We start from the raw sequence: 11,450 nt of genomic DNA, 5'->3' as shown, positions 1-11,450 counted from the left end.
TAATGGTGCACACAGTGGCAATAGCAGCTCAGTTTTTTGTTATATAATAACAGTAATAGATTCCTCTTGTCTGCAGTGCCCCTGGTCTAATTTGAACATGTTTTTTTTTTTAAAAACTAGATTCCTCATGTTTGAGCCATTTGGAGCTCTACATTCATGGACACGTACTGTCAGTGTCCTGAATACTGGATAATAGGCCACATTTGTTAGCCTTATTTTTGATTTGGTGGTTGAAAAAGGAGTGGATGTGGGCGGGTTGAAAAAAGGACTGATTAAGTGAAAAAAAGGGACCAAAACATTAGGTAGGATGCAAAAAAACAAACAAAAAAACAACCCAAAACAAAACAGAGGAGCTGCCTAGGAGATGGGGGACAGACATGGTGGGAAGATTAGAGGAAGGGCTGGATGGACAGACGGAGGGAGAGGGGACAGAAACAACAAGAAAGACGTAGTTAGTGTTGGTGGTGGGGGGTTCGGGGCACGTCTTTCCAGTACAGCCAGTTGGAACAAACAAACGGTCGCGAGACAGACAGTGTTGTTTCTAATGGGAGAGAAGCTCGCTGTGCCCTGGATGTTTCCCTCCACCTTTCATTTTCTAAATGCTGTTTTGTCTGTTCACCACTTAACAAGCCACCAGTCCCTCAGAAAAGAAAACCACGCTTTATTTGCTGCTGTACATAATTACCAGCCATTCAAGACAGACTTGTTTGCTACTCTAAACGATGTTGTGAATTTATGTACAAATAAGAGACAGGCCATATTTGCTGTAATCTTCTTCTTCTTTTCTTTCTTTCTCTTCTTTTCTTTCCCCAAGTCGAGTATTTAAAATTTATGGCGTGGCCAGCGTTTTGCTCAAAGATCTGCTGTAATTCACTTCAGTTTAATTGTGCTGCTGTTTGTGGAGACTGCGGCATTTGTGCCCTAATCAAACATTAGAGGTAATTGAATCAAATGGCTATTTTTAATCGTAAGTTGTGGTTGATGCAGGCGAGCATGATGGGAAGAAGCGAGAAAAAAAAAAAGGAGGTCTGTGGAGCAGATGCAACGGTCTTTCTGTCAGATGCAGTCAGCTGACGGATGGCGCTTTACTTTTCATTTACCATAGTGCGCCAGAGGCAAAACATAATCCATGCATACTGCTTCTGAGCAGAAGTCAAATGAGAAATGTTTTTGAATATCTTAACACAGAGGATGTGAATTGCGTTGCATACATGAATTTCAAGTTGGATCTGACCCTGATCTGTTGGATGATGTTGCTGATGATACAACAGCATGACTGCTATTCTACTACGGGTAATAATTATAATCATTCACAGCTAGTGGTCCTTGTCACAGGAGTGGGACACAATGGAAATAATAATTAGGACTTCTCATTTCAGATGCATCGCAGGAGAGTGTATGAAGTGTGTACTTTGACTTCTAGGATGAACAGCTGTGTGTATACTCGCCTGTTTCTCAGTGTGTGTGTGCTTTAGCTCTAGCAAGGCCCAGTAAGATTTCTCAGTCTCCTGGTTCTGGGTTTTCTTCTGCTTCGGGACTCCTTTTGTCTCTCGCACGCTCACACTTACTGTATATTTTCCATCATGACAGTGACCCAGTCTCTGCTGTCATAAACAAGCAGCTAATTGTAGCGTAAAGATACTTGAAGGGCCAGGATGTCAGCTTCACATTTATTCTGGGCTCACCCCTGACAGCAACACTGGGTGACGTACCGAAGCTCTGTCACGCGCAAATAGACATTTTCAACTCACTATCTCTCGGTGCTCTTCTAACCCATTTCCCCAAGTCATCACTCAGCAACACCGACAGAATACGACCCGCATATATCACAGTTGAGCCAGTAAAATGCTCTCCACAAGGAGTCAAATATGCACCTCAGTGTAGCCGCTGCTGATAAAAGGGCTAATTCATCATTTAGTCACACAAAGCCTCAGAGATTCTTTGTAATATTGGTTCAAATTCAGCATTGCTGCATTTCAATGAATAATATCCAGGTTTTCCGATGTAGGTATTTAGCTACGATTTTGAATCAAGTGCCGCATTTATTTGTTCCGTTTATGCATCTCTTTGCATTTTGTATTTTCATTATGATTGGTTGTGCTTTTGTATGAATAATCACTGATTTGTCCATCGCAACAAGCACCAGAACCAGCCAGAAGGCGGGCACCGAATGCCTGTGCTGTTTACTCTGTCTTTTCTTTTTATATCATATACACTGATTAAAATTGTTCTTTAGCTCATTGTAGAGCGTGTAATTTAATTAAAGTTGCTGTTTGGTGGCTTTGGACTAGGGCTCAAGTAATTAGTGAGTCAATCATTTTCTTGATTGTTAGGAAAATAATCTGCAACTAATTTGATATCTGTTTAAGACATTTTTAAGCAGAAATTATTAAAAGAAAAGAAAGAAAAATCCTGCTTCGAGATAGTCGTCTTAATTGAGTGGATCTGCTGCTTTTCTTTTAATAATTTAAGGGTAAATTGGTGCGTTAGTGGCACAAAAGGGGGGAGTCTGTAAATAACGACAAAAAAAATCAGTGGTTGCGGCTTGTTTAAGGCAAAATTAAACTCAAAATGTACGAGGATTGCTTTGTTTTTTACAAGTCAGTGGAAGGAACGGTCATTATTGTGTGATACAAGAGTACAGTTTTTTGAGGGGGGGGGGGGGGACTACAGATGTAAATGTAGTCACTAGTGGGGAAGTGAAGTGGAAAAATTACATTTAATAAGATGCTACCAGTGATGTCAAGGACATGCTTGGCCCTCATCGCTGTTATTACTTACAGTGAAAACACATTTTTGTTGCTCCTGTCGTCGTTCTGTTTCTGTCACTTTCGGCTAAATACTTCGGGAACATCACAAGACCAGGTATCTCCCTTTTATATTCAAATAACTTTGTGTATTACCTGCTCCTTTGAGATCTCCCTTTGAGGCGTGAGTGTGTATATGCACTTGCATGAGTGCACGTTTTTTTTCCTTTTTGCCTTTTGTGTGCAATATTTGGGATTTGCTTATGGTTTATTTATGCGGGTAAGTCCATTGAGAGAAACTCTTTGTCACAGGAGAGCCGGTGTACAGTCAGTATGCATACTTTATAGCCATATGATCTAATAGGTTTAAAAGCCGCTATCAAAGATGTATGCTGCTGCGGTGTTTTGGCTCGAGTGATGAGGCCTCTGGAGATGCGGTGTCTTCGTGTGCATTGTGCATGCTGTACTGTATGTGCTACGTGCTCAGCGTTCGTGTGTGCGTGTGTATGAGTGTGTGAGTGGGTGGGTATTACTCATGTTGTGGGGACCTAGATCTGTTTACACCGTCATATAATGGGGACTTATCTTCCTTATGGGGACAAGGCAGGTCCAGTACTTTAAGGTGAAGAGCTGTTTTAAGGATAGGGGGTTTGTAAGGTTAAAGTAAGTCTCCAGCAACTGAACTGTAGTCAATATAATGTCCTCTGTAGTTATAGAGGCACAGAGCTGTATATGTGTGTGTGTAGATATATAAATATTGCTTTTTAGGGGCTGTCCGTTCTTTCAGAAACCCTCTGTGCTGACTCTTAATACCAGTGTACCGTGAGTCTACCTGGACTTACTGACCCGACTGAAGATTAGGAGTAACAAACAGTGTAACACACCGTCTGTGTTTCTCTCTTGTGCTCTTACAAATCAACCCACCACTATTCAGACTCCACGGTGAATGCAGTGACAGTGTGCCAAGCATTCAAAATATGAATGTGTACATGCACGCATGCGCACATGCACGCATGCTTAGTCTTGGCCCCTGACTTCTATGTGGGCACGGAAGTTCGTTTGTTTTTCTGTTGTATATGCATGAATCGGTCATGTAGTAATAAAATTAGTTATGTTTTTTTTTTTTCATCGCGTGCTGCACAAAACGATAACGGGCACAGTTATTTACCGAGTGCCTACAAGGAAAGTGTATTCAGAGGACAAGGGCTCCATTGTTGTAAGAAAAGCAAAAAAAAAAAAAAAATGGTAACAATTTACACTTTGACTCCATCTCTGGGGGCCTTACCAAATGTTAATTTAAGTTCCCATTATAAAATGTATTTAAGTGAGACTAAGAATTAATTCCATTATTCTTGGAGGCAGCTGGGGCTTCTGGATCCGTTGAGATGGTTTTCTGTTCCCTCCTGAGACCTGTGGGTTTTCCCATCACTTTTAAAATCAATTACCTTTCTACCTCCCTCGCCTCTCCAACTCTCTCTAAGTACTCTTGTCATATTCTTCATTAGAAAACCCACCACTTCACCTATAGCTCACTATGAACACCTCAAGCGGAGCACGGTGTATTTTTAAGCGTTCGTGGCACATGTGAGTGGCTCACTGTGATTTATTAATATGTCTTGCACAGTGGCATATAGGTGTAGGACTGCGCAGCTTCTTTCACAGCATATAGACAGTGTTGCTGCCTCAGATATAAATAGGAAGACAATCTGTGGCTGGGTAAGACCTGTTAGTCCTATTTGACACTAAAGCCACAACAAAGGCATTGCTGTGCTGCTGCTGCTGCTGCTGAGGAGCGTCTGCAGCCCTTGGGAGAGATCATGTTATTTTCCCTTGTGCGCCATCTCACAAACATCTCACTGCACTAACTGAGGGGAATAAGCATGGATGGGCTTGACGGCTGCTTCCTATTTTAGTCATCGGCAGGTAGGCGGATGAGTTGAACTGTGGAGGATCTCTGTGCAGCGAAGTCTTCGTCTAATTAGTTTGTCTAATTATGTCTTTGTGCTGGAAATTTCTCAAATTAGTGGTATCGTGCTGAATGTGAGCATGCTCATTATGGTTGTCATGAGAATTGTTGCGGCAGTTGGAAAAGAGACGAGAAAAGGGAGTGCGGGAAGGAGTGTCACTGGACCCAACAGCTCCCCTTGGTCTAAATCTAATACAAATATCTGGTAATGGGAGATGCAGCACCCTAGCTTTGTCCCAGGAATTCGCGGGGGGAATGTGACACCCCTCCCTTCCTCCATGTGCAGGAGCTGCACCTATTTGTGGTAGACCACAGAAAGGTCCCCTTTGATTTCCCTTCCTTGTGTGTCAACTGCAGGAGTGTCAGGGAGCATCAGGGATGTAAGTGTCTCACATGAAGATGCTTTTTGATTTTCCCTCCTTGTGAGGTGCCACTGCATCAGGAATGAGGACCCCCCCCCCCCCCCCCACCTCCCTTTTTTTACTCCTCGCCATCAGCTACAACACCAGGGTGTTTCTCCTGGTGACCAAGTGGAGGGAGGGGGGGACGAGCGTCCTGCATCACCTGCCAGCGTGCACGCTATTTTCCCTCTGCATGGCTTCTCCTCTTTCTTTCCTTACTTCATTTTTCTCTCCCTCTCTCTCTCTCTCCTTTTCATACAGTCCCTCTTTCTCTCTCTCATTCACTCTTCCCCCCCATCTTGGACCTACAGTAATTGGTATTCCGAGTGGCAGCTGGGATCCATACAAACATAGCAGACAGAGGGAGAGAGCGCGAGCGAGGCAGAGTGTGTGAGAGGAAGAGAAAGACATGCAGGCAGAGAGAAAGAGAAAGCCAGCAAGTCAATACGCTGGTTCATTAGAGCACTGAGTCACAGTGGCCGCTGCCTCGTTTGTTTGTGTTTGTCCAATACTCTGTCTTAAGCAGAACCCACCGCCTCTGTCCGCTCACACTGGCAAACCTGACAGCAACACACCCCGGGCTGCCTGGTCGCCTGTGATATGGGCTTTTCGGTGCCTGTGAGTATTTGGACATAGCGGCTTATGAAATAATTACCAAATCAATAGCTCTGAATTAAGCAAAGCCAGGCCTTTTCTCGTGATTCTCAGCAGCCGCCGCGGCCAGGGCTGCAGCGAGGCCATTAAGGCTGGTGGCAGTGATGCTGTAAGTGTTTGCTGTGTGCTCTTTAATAATCACGCTGTGATTGAGTTATGTTTAGCATAACTGATTATGTGTCAGCAGTGCAGATATTTTTGACCGGATTACCCGAGGTGTTGATGAGACTCGAAAAAAACCTCCCAGAACCCAAAAGCCTAGCTGATCTTGTTATGGCAGCGAACGTAAAGAAGGCGGGTCAGTTTTGTGAAATGGAATTTAGAGATGGGGGAAAAAAGGAGAGGGGCTCCATTAGGAAACAAAAATAGGATTCTGCAGTTATTGAAAATATGAAAGTGGATGTTCCGAAAAAACAAGAGAGAGGAGTGTTCTCTGGTCACAGCGAGCTGAGAGCAGACCACTTGTCAGGATACTGAAAGAGAAAGAGAGAGCGAGAGAGAGGGAGAGGCAGGTTAAGAGAAAGGGCTGAAATGACCTGTTCCTCTCTTCGAGGCCTGTTTATTTTGGAGGAAATAGTAATATGTTGGTGGCTGTGTGTTGTCTGGCTGGGCTGCTAGCTCCCAGGGCCCTCGTGGTGCACAGTGACCTCTCATTACCACTGCTTGAGGGAGCGTGAAACGGAGGAGATCACTCCAAAGGGCAGCTGTGTAGATGCGCCTAACCTTTTAAACCATCAGGATACGTCAACCATACAAATAACTCATTAACCTTATCCATTTAAATGAAAAGCTCCCACTTTTATCCCACACCCCGTCTTCTACTCTGTATTAGATTTGTTTAATTGGCCATTGCACATGATGAAAATGGCAAGTCCCTTTCCAATGTGGTATGGTCAAGAAAGCCTTACAGGAGGCCAATGGGGATTTGTCCTCCTTTGCCCCAACACATAATGAAGCTGGTTTAAGATTTGGGGCAAACAGAAGAAAAATACGGGGTTGTGAAGGTGAAAGCGTGTTAGCATGTGTGTGCGTGTGTTTCTATGTTGCTTAGGAAGCGGCCTCCCGCTCTGTCCAATAGCATAGGAGGGTATTGATTGGAGGAGCTCAATAGCTTGGGCCTTTTAATCACCTCGCTCAGAGGCTGCTTTGTCCCACAGGCTTAAAGAATAAGTGCTGGTAATACCCCTGTGCATATGCACACAGCCACCCTCTCCCAGCTCCTCCCAGACTCACACAGGCTCTAATCAATAGGCCTGATTAACACCGGTTCTCATTTGCCCCCCCACCTCCCTTCCCACCAAACATTTTGCCAACTTTTGCTTTAATTCAGGTGCAGTCTGGTAGCATTTGAAGCCCACAGCCGTGGAGTTTCTGCTATTCTAACGAGAGATTTAACCTGCGGCACCTAGAGCTGGATCTGAGCGCATCAAACGACAAATGCTTGTTCAGTGAGTCTAGAATAATGTGCTGTTCTGACCCAGTTGTAAAGAAAACATTTAGACTTACACATCAGGTTTCTAAAAATGGCTTTTCTCTCACTCTCACTCTCTGTTTTGCACTGTCTCCATCCCTCTCCTCCTCTCTCAGTCTGTCTCTCTGCCTTCTTGGCTGTCATTTCTCTTTATACTGTTTAGAAATGCTGTACATTGTGTTACAGGGTTGTGACTGATAGCCTGCCAATTTCAGCTGTGGCACATCAGAGAGGCTACCCCCCCCCCACTCCCGTCACCGAACACAGAGAGACACACATTAAAGCCGTGACAGTATGCTCCTTTTACTGCTCTCGCTGATTCCATACTGCCCGATTAAGTGTTTCGTAAGAAAGCTGGGTTTTTATTTATTATTGAGGACGAACACTGAAAACACACAGTGGCCAAAACTGCAGCGCAGAGAGCGTCTCGATGCAGGAAAAACACAGAAACTCCCTCTTGGCGTGGTTTGCGCTGTAGACGTGCCGCAGCTTTACGGGCAGCAGACAAGAATTATTGTTCTTTCTCATCAGCGATTCCGAGGCCATTAATATTTCCATCTGCGCGGCCTATCAATAAGCCTCTAAGCCGGGTTTCGAAAACTAATAACATCAATGACTTTGAAAGGGAAAACAAATATCATAGACAGGAGGCGTATTAGCAGCCAGAGATGGTGAATATCGAGATTTGAGTTTGTAGACGGAGCGGTGTTGTTGTTCTGTCCCGTGCCCTCCTCATTATTAGCCCCAAACACATACAAACACATGACTGACACCCTTCTCTGCATTTTCCTGCCTTGTCTCCCTGGCTCCTTTCCCGCTGCCCTCCCTTTCCCATTGCCTCATTCGCTCTCTTTTTCTCTGTGTATCTCCTTTCTTCTCCTTCTGTCCTCTGCTACCCCCCTCCTCCCACCCCTCCTGCCCCTGTCCTTTGGTTTTGAAGCCAAGTAAAGGAGTCGCTTTCTGAAGCAACGGGGAAATAATTTGTGGCTCCGAGAACAAAGGGAAGTCTTTACTGTGAGAGTAATGGAACGGATTTTTGTGATGTGGATGGAACCATCTTCATTTTAGCCTCTCATTTTAAAAAACAAAATACTCGTAAAAGATTAATTTACTGAGAACAATAATAACTCTGTTATACAGACAAAACAGATTTTTCTTTTATATCAGGATTATGGTTGGTATATTTAAAAAAAAACACAAACACACACACACACACACACACACACACACACACACACACACACACACACATATATATATATATATATATATATATATATTTGTGCTACAGTTGCATTTTTGGTGGTTTCAGCAGAGTTGTAAAAGTTTGCATCTAAATTCAAGCTACTGCAATATCACCACAGTTTTAAAAAGGCCATGTGCAACCCATTATCATCACATATTGACTGCAAATTCCTCAAAGCCCTTAGGAGAGCCCCATACCCACTTATTGAGCTGTTATCAATGAGCTGCTTTTGTCTTGGCTCAGGAGACTGTGGACATATAAGCAGGACATTTATTGTGTTGAAAATAAGGAGTTACGAGGCCAGAGATGCAGTGGATGTCTGCTGAAGGCTTACTTAAGGCTCCTCAATGTGCATTTCCTCTTCATTATTCAGGCTTTTTAATCCAGTAACTGATTTTTTTTTGCCTTCACAAGCAAACTTGTATCTTTCTAGTATCGTAGATGTGTTGTTGTTTTCTGCAGTACTCTTTCCTGGAAGTGAAAAAACAATAAGCTAACCGAACACCAGCATGTAAAGGACGGAATAGAAATTTTGTAGCTTTTAAAAAATATGCTGGCATTAGTGAAGTGAGGGAATTAGTGACCCTTTTGTATTCAAGATTCTCACAGTAACCTGAAAATCCACTACTTAATCATTTAAAAAAAAATATATATATATACATAAATAAGATTTGAAATAATTTCAAATTAAGTAAAGTAGTGGGTTTAAGTAGATGACCCTCCTCACCTTATTGCTTTCTGGCTCTCTGGTAGGTGCTAAAAATCTCCTGGACTTTTCATTGAAGGCATAAAGATGTGTAGCTGGGCATTCAAAGCAGATTAATGCTGGTAGAAGACCACAGATTTTGTCATTATAATTGTCGGCCTGCTCTTTCCCTTGGATCTCTGTGTATGACACACTCAAATAACTCTATCAGTTAGGACTATCAGATAGCGTACTATTATAGTACCCTGGATTTTATAGTAGTGTAATGTTTCCATTGTTTGCAGGCTGGACCGTGGCTAAACCTTTTTTTCTTACTGAAACTTAATATATATCTTAGTATACATATCCGTATACACTTACCTCAACTCGCCATATTGTTCAATTGCTTGATAATGTAAATACCGCAAGTTCAAATCGAATAGGGAGGAATTATCCAGTGAGCAGCAGTTCTCTGGGCAACAATGCCTTTTTGCTGCCAGAGGTCAGAGGATAAGGTGTTGAATTCATTAACCTGATAGGAAGCTTCAATGACCACTTGTTACAGCCAAGGTATGCAGAAGAGCATCTCTGAATGCACAACACATATCTTGAAGTAGATGAGCTACAGCAGCAGAAGACCACACCAGCCAGTCAGCTAAGAAAAGGAAACTGAGGGTACCATTAGGAGACAGCCACTCAGTTCGTTCACATTTATAAGTAAATTACTACAGCATGTAAACGTCCTTGTAATCCTGCCGTAAAAGAAGAGAGACAACATCCTATGAACGTTTCCGTCTCCACACCTACTTAGGTTGTCAGTTCTGGGCCATTTGAATTGATAAAATAAACTTTTTTAAGCTAGCCAGTGTCGGCTAATTAGCGCTACCGTTACTTTAAAGATGAAGACTTTTTTCGCCCTGCACTTCTAATCTCCCTGCAGTTTTGTACATTATCATCCTGGTAGCATCATAAAGAAAGGGATTCTCCACAAGCTACATCAAAGTTTGGGAAAGATGGGGGTCTGGCAGGGCATAGTGATTGGAATACTGTGCTTGGATGCAGTATTGGAATCCCAAGTGCTCAAAACTGGCAGTTTCTTCACATATTTTTATTTTTTGTTCACTTAAAAGGAGATCTAAATATTTATGGCTTTTTAAAAAAAGGAAGAAGAAGAAAAGTTGACAGGCATGTGCTACAGTTCTATCCAGTGTTTGGCTGGCAAGCTGCCCTCCAGCTCTCCGCGCCGGTCACATAACCGAAAGCTATGAGCTTAAGAAGTTGCTATTGTTAAAAAAAATAACCTTCTCTCACATCCTGCAAACAAGGAGCAGCGTGATTGTTCTTTTGGAGTTGAGTTTCTGGCAAGATATGCTGGTGGTTGAATATTCACTCTTATTTCAGATTTGTCTGGTTTCGTCTCCACCATCTGGGTCCTTAACATGCTAGATGCTTGACTTTGTTCTTTTGATAGGTGCTAACTTTGTCTGCTGTTTGGTGCTGGGCAGGTACTGAGACATATGTGGTTTTAATGGAGCTTTTTATCTTCAAAAACTATGCCTACAAGCTTTAATGACAGCAGCTGTGGCAAAAGCATAAGGGGGAGTGCTAAAACACAAAGGCTTAGAAGGTGTGGTGATAATTCTTGTGATTAAAGCGTTGTCAGGGACCCCTTATGTTACACAGTTTAGATTAATAGTAATTAATAATGCAGGTTTGAAGAAACTGACTGCCAACCTACAATTATAACTTAGAGAGTGATATGAATTGCCATCATGTCTCTTTGAAGACATGTCAGTGATACTTTCAACAGAGCCAGGTTAGCTGTTTTCTTTAGCTTTTAGCCTTTATGCTAAGCTAAGCCAAGCTGATAACTAATACCTGTTTGTTCAGCTCTATTTAAAACACCCTAACATAAATAAACTGCTTGTTTAAAGTCTTCCTGTGTTGTTTCAGAAATTACTTTTTCAACAAAAAACATGTTAAGATAATAACGCAATTAAATATATATGATTAGTAAGATGCTAGCAATGCAGTTTACAGTTTTCCTGATATTGCATAAATACCTAAGAAATAATACTTTTTTCATCTCTAAATGAGGTTAAAATACTAAATGAGCAAAATATGACAATGAAATATTCAAAAACTGAATTTGCAGTCTAGACAGTGAGTGAAAGCGCTGAAATGATTAATGGTTTTAGCCAAACCAATATAACCCCCACAGATAAGGTGTGTTTTTTTTAATGTTGTGAAACAGTAAATCCTAGTATGAATACTAATCAG

General features: G+C 42.4%; 1 protein-coding gene across 5 annotated transcripts in view; it reads left to right on the top strand.

The window, feature by feature from the left end:
* The window catches only part of nexmifb (neurite extension and migration factor b), a 51,314-nt gene that overhangs the window by 3,931 nt on the left and 35,933 nt on the right, over positions 1-11,450 (top strand). The gene's annotated exons all lie outside the window — the stretch shown is intronic.

Source organism: Neolamprologus multifasciatus, chromosome 2 (genome assembly GCF_963576455.1).
Source record: "Neolamprologus multifasciatus chromosome 2, fNeoMul1.2, whole genome shotgun sequence".
In the NCBI taxonomy this organism is placed as follows: domain Eukaryota; kingdom Metazoa; phylum Chordata; class Actinopteri; order Cichliformes; family Cichlidae; genus Neolamprologus; species Neolamprologus multifasciatus.
The sequence above is the reverse complement of the archived record's forward strand: the minus strand, read 5'-3'. Positions and strand labels throughout refer to the sequence as shown.